Here is a 16,932-nt window from a genome sequence, read left to right on the forward strand (position 1 = left end):
GATATCACCCAGCATTGGTGCCTGAAGCGCATAGTGCCTTGTTTTCGTATGTTTCATTGTTATTACTACTTATGTACTATTGTTGGTTAAAACAAACAGAAATAATAAATAAGTACCGTTAAAACAATTATATCAAGTATTTCTTGTTGTTTTATCTTTTACTGTACTTTTTATTTTATCAGACACTGCATTATGCACCCTACGGAGTATAAATCAATATAAATAAATATTATAAGTATCTCATACGAAAGAAATCCAACAATAATGCATATATGTATCATACAAAAATAAATGAATTATTGATGTTCAATAATGGGCAGATTGATCAAATTATAAGCCAGCTAAATGCCAGGTTGTAAGCCCTGAGATGTCCAGACTATTGATCTATTCTATTGTATATATCTTTATATATTCTATCGTCTTACATATGAAAATAATAAATCCTTCGTTTCAAGTTTAGAGACTTATTATATACATACTCGTATATTACATTTTTTAATAGATATTTACTTTTGAAGAATATTTTTAAAAAGTTTTTGAATTGCAAATTTGAAAAAAAATTGAACTGAAAATGCAAATGTTTTTTAAAGATCTTGTTTATACAATTCTCATCTCTACAGCAGTGTAAAACGTAAATAAATCAATAATTTAAAACTAAAAATATGTCGAGTTTTTGGTGTTAAAATCAGTGTAAATATTTAATGATTTGTGTTTTAAAGGGTTAATGGGTGAATGAAATAATAATATAAATCCTTCAGATAAAAGAGAGAGAACGCAAAGAGCCTTTTAATAAAGTTTTTCACAAAATGGACAGTGCTGCGTACTATGTGCCTATGAAAAAAAGGAAAATTTAAAACACCAGAGTTGCTTTTTAACCACATAAAACTGAAAGGGTTATTTGAAATTATATTTTATTAAAAATATTACAAAAAAGATCTCAAAACCAGGGCTAACTAAGCAATTATTATGGAATGAAATAACTTTTTTCATTATTTGTACAATAGTAGGGATACCGAAATTTTCATTGAAAAAGTTAGATAATATTTTGAGTGTCAATGTTTTTTCGGAAAACGCTAAAAGGTTTTATTGATATATCAGCTAAAGTTTTATCTATTTAAATAAAAAAGAAAGAAAATAGAAATCAACCATTTGCAATGAAAATATAAAAAATCCATCAAATTAAAATGCAATCAAGTGACATCAGTTGTCTAGTAGCAAGCTGTCCATCATGAAAAATGTTTAGCATTGTGTGTGTTACTGTTACGTTTAACAGATGGTGCTACCATAATATACGTTTAAAAGAAAATATGATTTTCCCTGTTACGGGTAAAATATGAGCGTATTTAAATGCAAGGTTGCGTGAAAATTACAAAGTAATCAATGAATTATTTTAGGAGATTTAAGACTTTGAACAATCGAAATCTTTTATTATTATTAATAAAAATGATAATCTTTCATAAACTTAAAGCTAATTATTTATTTAAATAAACTTCATGTTTAGAACACAAATAAGTACATTAGTGGACTTTGGCCAAAATGCACTATTTTCCAACCAACCAAAAACAGACTAGTGATATTGATAAAATCGTTTGATACCATATACAGGTGTTTGAAATCAGAGGGTAGATAGTAATTGAACATAAAAATAAAAAATATATAAAAAAATTACAAATTGATGATAATAAGGAAGGCAAACAATAAAGGGAGCTTAGGGAAGGAGGAAGAGGGAAAAACTAAGGGAGGAGGTTTGATGGACAGTAAGGATTCTGATGATAAATAGTAATGTGTCAGACGTTTCGTAAAAGTTTTTAGAGAAGGTGCATTTTTTACAAGGAGAGGTAATTCATTCCATCGTCTGGCCGCTTGGACAGATAAGGAATCACTGAAGAATGATGTGTTATGGCGAGGAATGGAAAGTGTTTTTTCTTAATTAATTAATTATAAATAATAAGTCAATTTATGAAACACTCCCATCCACAAAATAACGATTTTTTATAACCTTGGGTTTGATGAGAGGTAATCTCCTTTGATGATTCATTGTATATATTCATTAAAAAGTATTTTTATCCCGTACTAACGCTATGATGGTTTCCGGTAAAATCGTTAAAGGTATACCATCGTAATAATTTACTCTAGAATGATTCATAAAATAGCCTTTAATGAATAGAGCTCCTGCAATCGATATCGCAGAGTGCACCATAAAAGTGTCGCACTATCCTCTTAAGTGATCACTATACAGAGTGGTGACTCATCCGCAAGGCCATGAAATAAGGATCTTACGTTTTCAGGCCTTCAAGGCATCCCAATACGCAGATGAAATGTAATTTTTAAACGTAATTATAGATTCCGAACATCGCTCCTTCTTATCTGCTTCAATGACATGGTCAACAAGAGTGAATGTATCTTTCAATTGAAAAAAGACGTAGTCATCAAAAGTACGAAAATATTTTTTTTGGATTTATACGGATTTTTCACGCATTACTTTTCATTAGATCTCCATTGCAACATTTTGAGTGTGTCCAAATACTTGTTCACAAAATCTGGATTATCTCCAATTACAGGAGTTATTTTCATATTATTTTTTGACATCTCATCAAAGATGAAGAAGAATATGGAAGTCTGGGCATTTACGGGGCTTACGACCGTCATAGGCTGGTTTGAGTGATCACTTTACACACGTGTAACATTCACCAATTCTACCCATAATTGACAACCACACTACTCAAATTCTTGGAAGTTCTATATATATGAACCAATTTAGAAACCTTGTTCATGAATCACTAAAACTTCATTAGAGACATCTATTGGTGAGATGTAAAGAAGCTTTTTATTAAGCAGAAACTCTTATATTAGTATGTGAGATCCGAATCCCGGATTATAATCACACACATGAGAAACGCCAGAAAATACCATTTTCATTTTTATTATTAAGCTTATAATTTGACCAGATAATTTATTTACAACATTTATTTAACAAGTATTTGGACACACTCAAAATGTTGTAAATAAATTATCTGGTCAAATTATAAGCTTAATAATAAAAATGAAAATGGTATTTTCTGGCGTTTCTCATGTGTGTGATTATAATCCGGGATTCGGATCTCACATACTAATATAAGAGTTTCTGCTTAATAAAAAGCTTCTTTACATCTCACCAATAGATGTCTCTAGTGAAGTTTTAGTGATTCATGAACAAGGTTTCTAAATTGGTTCATATATATAGAACTTCCAAGAATTTGAGTAGTGTGGTTGTCAATAATGGGTAGAATTGGTGAATGTTACACGTGTGTAAAGTGATCACTCAAACCAGCCTATGACGGTCGTAAGCCCCGTAAATGCCCAGACTTCCATATTCTTCTTCATCTTTGATGAGATGTCAAAAAATAAGATCTCCATTGATTGTCAGTTTTTAACATTTCAATATAGGTGAAGAAGAATAGAAAAGTCGACGTATTTCCAGAACTTATTTAATTTTACTAAATTCTATTTTACACACGTGCTTACTATTCTACCCATGATTGACAATCACACTGCTCAAAATTTAGGAATTCCTACATATATCATTAACCTCATGATGATGTATTCTATTGCTTTGTTAATGATTATAGATTTTGATAATTAATATAACAATTCAGCGCATGTATTTTTTTTCGTCTCCGTAGTGTAGTAGGTATTGTGTTAATGGTTCCGGGTTTAGTTCTTAGGAAGGCAAAATAAATTTATCATGTAATTTATTAAATATTATTACTAATATTTTGTGATACATTTTATAAAATAAATAAAACTCAAACGTTGTTTTTAACCACTATTATTTTTGGTGCTATTTTTTTCAACTTGATATTAATGACAAGCACCTTGTCATTTAAAGGGTTTATGGGACGGATACGTAAACATGTTAATTTAGATGAATCTTTAAAAAAAAATTTGAATATCAATAAATCTTTCATCTTTTATCTTTTTTTAAAATAGAATATTGAGAACATATTAAATACAGTTCATCCAGACTTATAATTTCAGGAAACCCCGAACTGTGAGTGTATTTAAACTTTTACTGTTGAGTACTTCAGTAAAAATTTAGGAATACTTTCGTTTATCTCTCGGGAACTAAAAAGTATTTTTTGGATAGCCAGATAAAACGGTTGTCCCTTGGTGATTCTTAACTGAAAACAAGGTAACTCTTGCAAAAAATGAGATATTGCTCATAAAAAAAACTGTGTCACAAACTGAACGCGACCAGAATATTACAATAAAACCCGCAGAATAAAAAAAACTTTACAAGATACTTTTATGACCCTGCGTAACATGCACAATAAAATACAAAATAAAAACTTATGAATATTTTTCAGTTGAAAAGCAACGTGTGTTCCGGGATATGTTGATTATTAAAAATTTAACATTTGTATAAGATCACTGATTGAGTTTTATTTCACAAGAATAGTTTCAAAACTACAGATGTTTTCATCGAAATCAGTTAAGCAAATAAAAACCTATCAGCGGAAGCTAAACTGGCAGTGCACAACGGAGTCCTGGTTCCAACTCTAATGTATGGAAGTGAAACATGGAGTTGGTAAAAGAAGGATGAAAGTAGACTGAATGCAGTCGAAATGCGATCTCTCAGAAGAATGTGCGACAAAACGATGTATGATAGATGTTCAAATAGTGAAATAAGGAAGGAATGCAAAGCTGAGAAAAGCATTATCGATAAAATTAAGAAAGGTGTGTTGAGATGGTTTGGACATGTAGAGCGAATGAGTGAGGAAAGAACGGTAAAACAAATTTATGAGGCGAATGCAATTGGGAAAAAAGCAGAGGAAGACCGAGAAAAACATGGCACTATCAGGTATGCCAAATACTTGAAAGTGGTCAGGTTAGGAGTCGTAACAATTGGCGGGTATGAGGAGATGCATGAACGTGGAAGAGGCGAAGAATGTTTGCAAAGACAGAGTGGTGTGGCGTTCTATTTTTTCTGCCTACCCCTGCGGGGAAGCGGCGTGATGGTTAGTTAGTTAGTTTTTTAGTTAGTATAGTAAAAACCCAGGTTACATTTTAGAAAATATCATATTTTACTGATTAAATTCATAAAATCTTTTTCAACCTAGAATTACTTAATATAAAACCTGAACTTAAAGTTAATAACAATCTCTTTATTCTAAAAAACTAGCTTTTATTTAAAAAAATTTAATATTTATACTTATTAAGGTTATAGTAATCTTAAATACTTATTCAACCTTGAACAACATATTATTAAACTTTAACTTAAAGTTAATAACAATCTCCTTACTTTATAAAACCTGCCTTTAATATTTATTCTTTAAACCCTTATCCGCACCCCAATGGTGCATAGGGCACTGCATAATATAAACGCAGTATTATCTTAATCTTTAAAGCATGAAGGGAAGGTGATTAGCCCTACGCTTCAGGTACCAGTCCAGGGTTATATTGAATAAATATGAGAGTGAAAAAATTACTTTTATTTATTTGCTCCCCCCCTGGGAATTGAACCCGGGACCTCCAGTACGGTAGTCAAGCGTGCTGACCATTACACTAAGGAGGCTAATATTACACTAATACTGGGAACATATTAAGATTTGAAAAGTTTATACTGGGAACATATTAAGATTAAAAAAGTATTTCGTGTGCTTAATTGGTTTTAACCGGAGTCAGTAAAAAAACACAAATGATATTAATTCTCAAGTTGTAATCATAGTCGAAACTGGTTTCCCCAAAGTTTAAGCGTGAAGGTTTACTACAAAAGCTATATATTGTAGCTGGCAATAATAACAGAATTTGACGTGACAAACATCGAAAAGCCTAAACTGAGTAAAGTTTGAGTTTAATTTCGTGAACGAAGTATCCCACTCCGGTTACTTCGCTCGCGGGAAGTAATCGAGTTTATCTTCCGCGATCTTACTTCGGTAACTTTATTTCAATTATAAATGTCTTAAATGGATTTAAATAATTACCTAAAACATGGCATGTTTTTCCACAGCTATTTTAGTTAGAAAATGCAGTATGACAAAAAATAAAATTATTGCTGTAAAAGTAGGTAATTTGCAGTTAATTTATAACACGTAAACTTTAAAATTTCATTATGTATTTAAATATAACTTCGTTTTCAAATCACTATAAATATTTTAAAATAACTTAATTGTAATGTCTACCGGTTTCGAATCTAACCGCTTCTTTATCATGACTAATTAATATTAAGATAAGTCTTGATAAAGAAGCGGTTAGCTTCGAAACCGGTAGACATTATAATTAACTTATAATAAAATATTTATAATGATTTTAAAATAAAGTTACATTTTAATCATAAAATAGAAAAATACATAGTAAGTGCTTCAAATATGAATTATATTTAAAATTTCATATTTTACATGGACTTGTTAATATCTATCATCGAATATAAAAAATATTTTTTACTGTACTTTTTCCATTACTCTTTATAAAAAAATCCTCATTAAATAGAAAATAAATATTTTAAATTATATGAAAAGATTTTTATTATTATTATTACTATTCCAATAAAGACGAAGAAGAATATGGAAGTCTAGAAACTCGCAGGGGTCGTTGTCTGGTTTGAGTGATCAGTTTGTACAAGTGTAACATTCACTATTCAACCCATGATTGACAACCCTTCTCAAATATCGGAAATTATATTTATACCACGATTGAGAATATCTCGAGAGAGCTACTTCTTCTGTTACATTTAAATAATAAATTAAAGTGAAATTTTAGTTTATTTTATTTTATTATTATAACACATAAACTTCAATTTCATACTATTACTGTGAGCCTAAGCGGCTCATTATTAGAAATAGGTATCAAATTGTGGTAGAGTGGGTTCGAACCGAGAAACTCTGACTTAAGAGTCCGTGACACTTACCACGGGACCACAATCCTACACTCACACCCGAAAACATCACTGGTTGAAAAAAGTAAGTTTTTATTGGCAGATACCTAAAATAAATTTTTCATGTCCAATTATTTAACATATTAGTAGGCGCCTGAAAATTTTATTTTAAATTTTCATTCATTATTTTGACCAGTTTTTTTTATGAATTCATAATAGTATAAGGTTGTTGTTTAATTACATAAAAAATAAATAAATTAATCGTCAGTTTTTCGAGTGGAGATTTTGAGAACACTCGCACGTAGCCATTAATTTCAATAAACTAACCACGCCGCTTCCCCGCAGGGGTAGGCAGAGAGAATCGAACGCCACACCACTCTGTCTTTGCAAACATTATTTGCCTCTTCTACATTCTTGCATCTCCTCATACAAACCTACGATTATTACGACTCCTGACCCGGCCGCTTTCAAGTATTTGACAAACCTGATTGTGCCAAGTTTTCCTCGGTCGTCCTCTGCTTCTTTTTCCAACTACATTCGCCTCATAAATTTGTTTAACCGTTCTTTCTTCACCCATACGCTCCGCATGTCCAAACCATCTCAACACACCTTTCTTAATTTTATCGATAATGCTTATCTCAGCCTTACATTCTTTCCTTATTTCATCATTCGAACATCTATCAAACATCGTTTTGCCACACATTCGTCTGAGGGATCGCATTAATTTCAATAATTTTAAATAATCCAGTCGCAAGGTAAAGTGCTGATAAAACAGATGAAGGTTTATTTCTCCTTAGCTTACAATACAATATTTAAGAGAATATACGTAATCTGCCAAGTAATTATTATGTATAAAGGCGAGGCATTGTTACATAAGGCATCAATCAATATTGGATAAAGCATTTATTAGCATCTAATCTACGTAATGGCGTAGTATTTATGTAAACATCGATCAAATACCCGACAAAATAATTTACATACGCAAGCGAAGGGTATGCAGAATATTGAATAGTTAATCATGTACTAGAGAATCTCAACTCATAGTCTGTTTAAGAATACTAGATGAAATGCGATCCCTCGGACGAATGTGTGGCAAAACGATGTTCGATAAATGTTCGAATGATGAAACAAGGAATGAATGCAAGGCTGAGATAAGCATTATCGATAAAATTAAGAAAGGTGTGTTGAAATAGTTTGGACTTGTGGAACGAATGAGTGAGAAAGAACGGTTAAACAAATTTTATGAGGCGAATTTAGCTGGAAAAAGAAGCAGAGGAAGACCGAGGAAAACTTGGCACAATCAAGTATGTCAAATACTTGAAAATGGCCGGGTCAGGAGTCGAAATTATCGTCGGGAATGTATGAGGAGATGCATGAACGTGGAAAAGGCGAAGAATGTTTGCAAAGACAGAGTGGTGAGGCGTTCGATTCTCTCTGCCTATCCCTGCGGGGAAGCGTCGCAAAAGTTAGTTAGTTTTTAGGTTTAATAACTTATTTATGCAAAAGTCAGTCTTCTAAGTGTAATGGTTGGCGCTTTTGCCTACCGTACCAGAGATCTCGGATTCGATTCTCAAGGAGGTAAAACAAATATTAATAGGTTTTTCCAAAATGTATCACAAATTATATTTTAAGACAATTTTTCAATTTGATTCAATAACGTTCATGCTTCAAAAATATTGCTGGCATGAATACGTAGAGTCGTAGAGCTTTTCCAAGAAAATTTGTGACGGAGTCGCACTTAAAAAGTCAAAGATCCGCATGCTCCGCAGCCATATTTTGACTACCTATGATCTATGTTGAGTATAAATTAAATAAATATTTGTTTTTGTTTCAGAAAATTCAATAGGAACAGCAGCAACCAAAGACGGTAAGTTTATTTTTTACAACTTAATTATTTTTAGTATTTATGTTTGATAAAAACAAAAATATTTTTTTTCCTGTTTATATATTCCTAAGAATTCGGTTCCTTAGAACTCTAAAGTCGATTTTTACAAATTAAATGGAAATAGAAAAAAAATGTAAAAAAGTCCATGAATAGTGCTTTGGAAATAAGTTGTAGTATCGTTTGCATGCTGGCGTAGTAATTGTCCTGACGAAGAGACTGTTACATCCCGATACCAGTAGGTTAAAATCTCAGTGAGAGGTTATATAGGTACTAAAATTATAAACATTTTTGTACAAACGGTATTCAAAATTCTTTCTTGATAATAATATGTGTCGGTTTGTGGTCCCGTGGTTAGTGTCGCGGACTCCTAAGTCAGAGTTTCTAGGTTCGAACCCACTCTACCACAATTTGATCCCTATTTCTAATAATGAGCCGCTTAGTCTCATAGAAATAGCATGAAATTGAAATATTTGTGTAAATGATAAAAACACAAATATTTCTCATTTTTATTTATTTGTTAAGCAAAATTGGCGTGTTTATGTAATGTAATCTTAAATGACATGCAATTTGAAGAGATGCAAAGTGAAAATACTCGTATTTATACCGTTTGAACATTGTGTCAAAATGCATTGTTGGATTCTGAAAACGGTTTTTCATTTCATACTAAGTGTAGTGCCAACGGCTTTTCGCTTGAAACCAATGAACTGCTCGTATTTTTTCTCGTTCGTTTAACTATGTTGTGTAATAAATGTTTCAATCTCCAATTGATTGGTTATTCTTAAAGGTTAGGGCCCAAGGGATCTCGAGGGGATGAGATATTAAAAACATTTACTGTAGTCCAGGAGATGAGGCTTTTACGATGGAATATAAAAGCTTTATGGCTCTTGCTTGAAGGCTTTGCACCTGCTTACTGAAATGCTATAAGAAGAGGCATTTAAATTTTATACGTGTTCTGATATTACGGTTTTGTAAGAAGGGAATCACTTGTTTTTCAAAAAATTTTTTTTTTCATTTTATAAATATAAATTTATAATAATTATGAGATTATCTCATAATTATTATAAATTTATATTTATAAAATGAAATTTATAATACGCATTTCCTTTTTTTTTTACTTAATTTGGATATTAAATGTACAAGGGCTTTTTTTCCCTTGTATATTTAACATATACGGACACATATATGGACACGGCCCTTGTATTTTAAATATACAAAGCCCGTGGTGCCAGAATGCCGTGGAACGGCGTTCCGGCACCACGTTTTTTCACGGATATTTTTGTAAATTTTTATGAGTTTGAAAATCAATGAGACAAAACAACATTTGCGCTAATTATAATACAATTTATATTTATATAATTTGTCAAAATGATAAAACATGGTATTGTAATGAATATTTGAATGATATTTGAATATTTTTTTAGTAAAAAGCTTGACTTGAAGTGAGGTTCGGGACCTTTTTTTTTTTTAAAGAAAAGCTCTGGTATTATTAATTCCTTGATCAGAGGAGTTTAAAGCAACAACAAGCTTGCAACACAATAAGAGTTGTTTCTTTCTACTTTCGTAGTTATAATTTATAATAATATTTACACAGCTTGCCCTGCTAAATTTGTGCTAAAAAAATGGACTGTTAAAAATATTCCAGGAAATAAAATAGAGAGTTCACCCGAAGGATACCAAATACATAATTTTCAGACTTTTCCATCCGTAGACACCTCGCTGGCATATGTATTGCTTCATTAGGAGGGAGAGCTTGCGAAGTAATTTTCTGGAAAAGTTACACCGTACCTGATTGGATTAGGAATGGCTCACCGCCATTTGAGAACATGATGAAATTTGAATCATCTGAAACCGTGCGAAGAGCTTATTAAAGATTTGGATAAACAAAAAAGGTATATTTGGGGGTTGTTATCATGAAAAAATAAATTTGAATGACTGCGTTTGCTTTTACTCTTTCAGTTGAATAACGTTTTAAATTCATGGTCCGTTTTAAATCTATATATTTTGTGCATTATTTAAAAATTGTTTCACAAATAATAATTTATTTAGCTGTATGCAATTTGTTTATATTTTAATATTTCATTAAATTTCTCCGAAACATTTTGAGTGTCTTCGAATCCTATTTACCAAACTAGTAGTAGTTTTTTTATAGTGTCAACATAGATGAAGTAGAATATAGTTGTCTGGGTTTAAACCATCCTATGACAGTTCTTACGACCTGTCATAGGATAGTTTAAGTGATTACTTTATAAACGTGTAAAATTTACCATTCTACTCGTGGTTGCCAACCACACTGCTCAAAAATTTTGAACTCATACAAATATCAGTAATCTCATGACATTGTACATAACAGTTCACTAGAAGCATCTATGGTTGGATTTGGAAAGCTTTTATTTAGCACAAACCCTTTTATTTTGTTTGTATGCAAGATCCTTATCAGATTATTTTACATACTGGGAAACGGCTGAAAATGTGATTTTGAATTGTTTATGCAGCTTGTAATTTGACTAGTCATTTTATTCTCATTATTTTTAGTGTGTTCAAATACTTAATCACAAATCTGGGTCGTCGTAACTAAGGGATTAATTTTACATTTTTGACATCTTATCGATGAATGGAGAAAACCCAGATTCTAAACAAATATTTGGAGACACTTAAAATGTTGCTTTCGAATATGACTGCCGAATTAAAAAAAAAAGTATTTTATCATACTTATTAAAAATTCGTAAATTGGAAATGTGTAGTAATTCAACATTCGTCAATTCGGAAAACGACGAAAGATTCTACCTTGCGTATAAAAGTAACGTCATAAATGAGAGTTTTGAAATAATGTGTTTTTTAGTAAGCTGACTGGTATTAACATTGATAATATCCGGCAGAAGGAAGATATAATCCGGAAATATTCCATTAAAAGATTCCTGCTGAATAGGAAAGATATCCAATTATAAATAAATCCCAAGAAATTAATTGTAAGTGTCTAGAAAACTTTTAATTGAAGTTGTTAGGGCCCCTTCACTAGGCGACCAGCGGCCGGGTCGACTAATTGAGAAAGGACCTTAAATCGGAACTTGAAAATCGGAAAAGAAATTTCCGTTTTCCGGTTAAAAGCCGCCGCAGATGCAAAAATGTGTGAAATAAAGTCATATAAACAGTAATATATTATTAGATTAAAACCAATATTTTTAGCTTTTCCACTTTTTTTTTAAAACTAAGAATATTGGTTTTAATCTAATAATATATTAAAAATGCAATTCCATCACGAAGTGTCAGTGGATAATATAAATCATATAAAAAGTATTTTTAAAACTGAAAAAAACATTTTTGCTAGTTCGAGTTGACAGCATTTATAATTAATTTATTTTAACTAGCCCATTTATTATTAACTTTAATTTTTAATTTCATTTTGGGAATATTATTTTTATTGTTATTGGATTATGTTTGCCAGAGAAGACTTATGGTATTGTTAACGTTTAAAAAGATTTTTTTTTCAAAAATCCCTAAAAAATTCATATTTTGTATTGAATGTGTAATACTTTTTTGTTAACTTTTTTTATCCTTAAAAAAAACCTATTCATTTTTCCTGACATTTTTTATAAGTATCCAATGCAAAATCTATGTTATACAATAAAAGTAAACGTAGCGATTTTTTTTGAGACTCAAATGTATATACATTTACTAGCTTCTTACCATTTTTACTTTATTATACTTTGTCGGTTTCCTATTTTCATGTATTAGTTAAAATTTGCCTTCTGCCGTCAGAAAAATATGATGTATGTAATATAAATTTCACGAGATAAAATTACGATTTAAAACTGTGAGTTATAAATATAATACTTTGTGTAGTTTCTGAAGTATGCTTCTATTGGGGTGTATTTTAAAGAGAGTTTCAGCAGGCTAAAAGTGCATATAATAGATTTAAGAAAAATAAATAAATTAATAACATATTTCTTCTTCTTCTTCTTCTTTTGACCCTCTATACCCTATAATGCATCCATGTAATTGAAATAGTGATATGTTGAGATGAGATGATGATATGTTGAGTTAACATATCATTATCTCATGATTCATGTGCTCCAGGTATCCATTCCAGGATTTTAAAGAATTATGAAGGGAAAAAAAATGTAATTTATACATGAAGCACTAACTTTATTTTTTGATTTTCCATTTTATAATAAAAATATTACATTATTTTAAAATCACTATAAATATTTAACTTAAATATTTACTTAAAGTCTACCGGTTTCGAAGCTAACGTAATCAGTCTTGAAGTATTAATCAGTCTTGATAAAGAAGCAGTTAGCTTCGAAACCGGTAGATTTTAGAGTCAGGTTGTAGTCCCGTGGTTAATATCGCGGACTCTTAAGTCAGAGTTTTTCGGTTCGAACCCATTCTACCATAATTTGATACCTATTTCTAATAATGAGCCGCTTAGGCTCACAGAAATTATATTAAATTGAAATATTTGTGTAAATAATAAAAACCACAAATATCTGTCATTAAATAAAATAATAATTATAATTAAGTTAAAATAAAATATTTATACTGATTTTAAAACAAAGTAACATTTAAATTAGATTTTTTTATAAATTTTGACTTCCTTGGTATACTAGTAATCGCTATTGATAATCTTTTTGATCAATTTCCTATGAATAAGTGTCAATAATCTAATTACACTTTACTGCAAATGTTTATTATATTACCGGAATCTCTAAATAATTATTGCATTTAAGCAACCAGAATGGATAACAATAATCAAACATTAATAACAGAATGTGTTTTTTTTTATTAATAATTTAATTTGCAAGATGTATGGACCGACTGACTTTAGTAATTTTAGGTTTCAGCGTAAAATCATGTTTCAGCAAAATGGCTTTCAAAAAATTTTAAACCCTCTTTTTAATGTCGAGCTTTGCAAGTATTTTTAACTTTTGCAAGATATTTATTAGAAGCTTTTTCAAAACTTCAGCAGGAGACTCGGAGCGCTACTTTTAAACCTTTAACCTCAAACAGTAATATAGTATAGGTACGAGTATATGGTGTTTACCGAAACATACCCTACACACAAACTTCGGTTCGCGGTCATATTTTAACTGAAGGTATTTTGTTTTCCGTAAACACTTGTATTGTTGTTTAAAGGCCAAGATGTATCAACAGTTGTTACGTTAAACATTAAAATTATATTTCTCAACAAAAATCATTCGCTGGTTTGCATCAAAGTGTCAATTTTAAAACGACTGTCTTTTTTTTCAATATTGTCCAAATTTATTGTCAGCATTAAATTATAAGTATATTCATTTCATATATTAAGTTGATTTATCAGATTAAATTAATAAGTTACAAATATTTACATTCAACAAACAAAAACTGTGAATTAAGAGAATTCTTAGAGATTTGACTTAAATAATGCGTTTAAATCTCTTAGGTGTAGTTTGTAATAATAAAAAATACAAGAGATGGCAATTTTTTTACGATCTGATTATGTACTTTGATGAGGTTACAATTTGACGTTTGATTTCAGAAAACTTTTATTATCATGTTTTTAAAAAGTAATTTCGAAACTGCACATAACTACGACCAAAACTATTGATCCGTCAAAAACAATTTGGGACAAAAATAATAATGTCGCAATTTGATTGTAATTCCAAGGCGTAAATGATTAATGATTTTCCTGTCAAAAGAGTTATCTATTTCTCAAACCATATCATATCGGACGTTGACCTGGTCCACATATTCGATATGGTATTTGTAAAAGTAATGCTCCTTAAACTTTGAGAAAATAATTTACCATGTAACTAACTAACTTCATTTAGAAAAAGATGTTCTACGAAAAAATCTGTAGATTATATTTAAGTTGATAAAAACCTCATAAATCTTTTTTTAATTGATAAAATTTAAGAATGATTTACTTTTTATAAAAGATTGTATTTTTTCTATATAGTCTTAAAATAAGTAATGTTTTTAAAACGTTATATCGCTCACTCCTTTCAAGAACGTCATAAATAAAAAAAATGATTTTTCAGGAGAACGTTTTTAAAGTTTAAAAATATAACACAAAGTTTTTTATCCATTTGAAAAATATATAGTTTATTTTAAAAAAATAATTGAACAATATTTTTTCTTCAAAATGCAAAAACAACACTTTCTGCCCTGTAGCGGGTAAATATTAAGTTAAAAATATGCCACTTTTGCTGGGTTACAGTACATTTTCTTGGCATTCCGAAAACATGCACAACTAAAAATTGACGATTTTTGATTTATGACGTTCTTGAAAGGAGTGAGCGATATGTTAAATCCAGTTAGCATTGCGTTGATTCGTTTCAGTTCCCTTTACTCTTTTGGGTATGGACAAGAGTCTACAGATTATTTTTTTGTAACTTAATGAAAAAAGTAACGCTAAGGACATATTTTTTGTTACTTAGGCTAACATATAACATATTCAAAAAGTACCAAATTGAATCGCCAAAAATAGAGTTTTATAATAGTGTTGAACTTGAGAATGGGTTGTGAAACTATCCCTAAAACGCGAGTTAAACTGATCGGAACGTTTTGGCCGCAGTTCAGTTCATGGGAGGTAACAGACAGCTGTAACGAAGATGGATAACAGTTAGGGGTTGTTTATCTTAACTTTCCCAGCGGTAACTTTATGTTTGTTTAGAATTTTCCGCCTCTCCTTACTAATTATGTCGTCTTATTAATAGAGACGAGAATTTCTTTTGATGGCTGCGGTTGCTGTTTCAATTTTCGTCGGGTAAACAACTTTTCCGAAATTATACTCTAATCGAGTTTGCTGTTCGCTCAAAAGCATCCTTTACGTTTCTAGAATGAAATATAAATGTGTATGTAAAGATGCACTTGTAAGAAACGCGGCGTAATACACACACACATACATATATATATATATATATATATATATATATATATATATATATATATATATATATATATATATATATATATATATATATATATATATATATATATATATATATATATATATATATATATATATATATATATATATATATATATATATATATATATATATATATATATATATATATATATATATATATATATATATATGTATTTATACACATATATTATTTATTATATTATATGTAAATTATAATAATGGAATATTTTTATTTATATTACGACAAAATACACGAAGTAAAAGAAAATGTATGAATAATGAGAAAACAATATTGCATATTTATGATAACGTAAAATCTATGAAAGTAAGAACAAAATAATAACGATCAAGTTTGAAGTTGAGAGGAAGCGGAAAAGGAACCAAGAAAAATATTTAAAAAAATTATTTTTGGATTTTTTCACAATTCTTTTAACACATTAACAATCAAAAACTACGTTACTGAGGTTTTTTAAAATTTTGTTTTTGTATTAATAATTACCAAAGCAGTTCAGAAAATACGTATTATTTAAATATAGAATTTTAGAAAATCAACAACAATGAAATTGGGGTAATAATACATTAAAAAAAAGATACTTTTGTCATGAATATCTCTTTAGCAAAATAGGTATCCAACCAAATTCTATTACTCTCTCGAGGGCGACAAATGAATCCCATAAAACTATAATAACATTTTTTCTTTTCATTATCACCCGGTATGACAATAAACAACAACGATATAAATACAAGTGTTAATTCCAGTGTATATTCTTATGATTTAATATTAAAGCTTCCTGCAAAAAAAATCCTTGGAGCATTAAAACACTAGAAACTTTGATATTTTAATCACAGGGAAGCAGGAGGTAGTATTTTACGAAAATGGCGCTGTATTAATTACGCCAAATTATCCAATAAATAACGTTTTTTTTATCAACTTATTATTATTTATTCCATGTGACACTGAGTTACTTACTCACTCCACGGATTTATATACCAATGTTATTTATGTTTTTCAACTTGAGATGAAACATCTATTGTTTTTATATGAAAGAAGATGGAAGGAATGGAGTGGAGTAAGCCATATATAATTAACAAATATCTGATGGTGCCATAGTAAGTTATACTTCCAAATCTATTGAATTACTACTCGAATGTGATAGGAATCTAAAGCCATTGCATCTATGAATGTTTTCGAAAATTAATGTAATAGCTTCTAACCCTTATCCACACCCAATGGTGCATGGGGCACTGCATTTTATAAACGCAGTGTTATCTTGATCGTTAACA

The 16,932-nt window shown here is 29.9% G+C and overlaps 1 protein-coding gene across 1 annotated transcript in view; it reads left to right on the forward strand.

Annotated features, from left to right (window-relative positions):
* The window catches only part of gogo (thrombospondin-1 like protein golden goal), a 288,203-nt gene that overhangs the window by 106,967 nt on the left and 164,304 nt on the right, over positions 1-16,932 (forward strand). The window contains exon 3 of the mRNA XM_088272556.1: positions 8,688-8,720. The gene's annotated coding sequence lies outside the window, so the exon portion shown is untranslated. The remainder of the gene's footprint in view (positions 1-8,687; positions 8,721-16,932) is intronic.

This window comes from Brachycentrus maculatus, unplaced genomic scaffold, assembly GCF_059751285.1.
Source record: "Brachycentrus maculatus isolate JH-2025_06_01 unplaced genomic scaffold, ASM5975128v1 h1tg000031l, whole genome shotgun sequence".
Classification (NCBI taxonomy): Eukaryota; Metazoa; Arthropoda; class Insecta; order Trichoptera; family Brachycentridae; genus Brachycentrus; species Brachycentrus maculatus.